Raw genomic sequence first — 1927 nt, 5'->3', positions numbered from 1 at the left:
TGTGTGAACATTCGACCTAGTAGAAGGGAGAAGAGAGAAAGAGAGAATAAAATGTTTAACACTAGGTTGGTAATGGGACACTTTTATGTCCTGTTAACTGACCATTTTCCCTGAATTATGTCAAGAATTTCAAAATGGATTTTGAGGTGCTATCTATCTAGAAAGTTGTCTCATGAGTTGAAAAAAACTCGACATTTTTTTGGAATATCAATTCCATCTTTAACATTGTCCTTGCACAACATTTCACAACCTAAACTGTGTGAAAAAACGGGTCCTGTTTTTGGCTTTTTTCAACTCTTTGCAACTATACCACTCTATAATTCATGTTTGTGAGGTCTATAGTTCTAGATAACTATCTTTAGTAGTCCTCAATATGTCCCAATGCTTCTAGGGAGAAATAAATATTAAAGTTATAAGTTATGACCAAATTACAAAAATTATCAAATCCTGTTTTTTAGCCAATTTTAGCTCTTCTATGATTTTTTTTGGTGGATTTCATGATATCCAAATGCATTTTTGATTTTCTATGTCCCATATTGTAACATAAAGCTAATATTCCTTGAGTCTTGGGGCACCTAATACCCTATTTTGCATAGTACACAACGATGGTTGATTTTTTCAATTATAGAAGAAAACGAAACATTCTAGTATATCAAGTATAGCCTTTTCAATATTGTTAATTTCTTGTGACAACACATGCATTTTGTAGGTAGTAACCATATATAGTCATAAGGATCAAATTTGGCTAGATATTGAATAGTTTCTATGGGATTCTACAACTCATAATGTTGAACCCAATTTTTTCATGTTTGTTGTATTTAACACTTCATCTCTGTCCCCAAGATTCCCATTGGTAAGAAATGTATTATTCTTTTGACATGCTCCATGGCTCCTTATGAGAATAAAGGACGATAGGGAACTAGGAAAACATGCATATACTATTTGTATTGAGCGTGGCTATAGAAACTTTGATGATAGGTTTGCACAATGGTAAAAATTCAACTTTTTTGCACCCTATTTATTTTGGAAAAACAAAAAATAGTGAGTAAGAATGAATCATATGTTCTGATCACCAACCCATTGAAGTTAGCTAGGGAATTTATCTCAAGTCCTACAAAATCCCCTAATCTTATTTTTATGCAACAGAACGTAAGAAATGACTGTTTTGATGAAAATGCAATGGTCCATCAACTTTGGAGGCTTGGTGTGACCAAAAGATGAGAAATTTTACAAGTTTCTTATTTTTTCCATGTGTAGTAGGCTTTGAACTATAACCTCATGAAAGGATTTTACAAAATGAGTGGATCTACTATGGTTTTGGAGGTTTTTTTCAAAACCCTGAAAGGACACTTTTATGTCATGTTAGGTTACCAACCTAGTGTTAAGGGTGTAAGGACAATCTAAAAAAGACTCTAAAGTTACACAACAAGTCTTTAACACTTGAATATCTATGGAGAGAGAGAGAGAGAGAGAGAGAGAGAGAGAAGAAGAAGAATAATAATAAATCTTTAATCCCATAGGAACAATCCCAGAAGATATATATGGCAACTTGGGTGAGAATAAAGTTATTTTTGTTTCATCTTCTCTCTCTCTTTCTCTCTCTCTCTCTCTCTCTCACACACACACACACACACACACACACACACATCTGCACGTGCACACACGTACATGTCTTGAAAAAGAATGAATTTAAAATGTTGTAGGAGCGATCCAATGAGATCTCAAAGATCTATTCGATGGTCTCAAGTTCAAGACCTTAGAGAGAGAGAGAGAGAGAGAGAGAGAGAGAGAATCACATTGCATGTGTGTGCGTGTACGTGCACGTGCACGAGAGAGAGAGAGAGAGAGAGAGAGAGAGAGAGAGAGAGAGAGAGAGAGAGAGAGAGATTTTCCTTTCAAGCTCATAGGGATCCGTCTCACCAAAGAC

Source organism: Adiantum capillus-veneris, chromosome 7 (genome assembly GCF_014529385.1).
Source record: "Adiantum capillus-veneris isolate H3 chromosome 7, ASM1452938v2, whole genome shotgun sequence".
NCBI classification, from domain to species: domain Eukaryota; kingdom Viridiplantae; phylum Streptophyta; class Polypodiopsida; order Polypodiales; family Pteridaceae; genus Adiantum; species Adiantum capillus-veneris.
Note: the sequence above shows the minus strand (reverse complement) of the source record.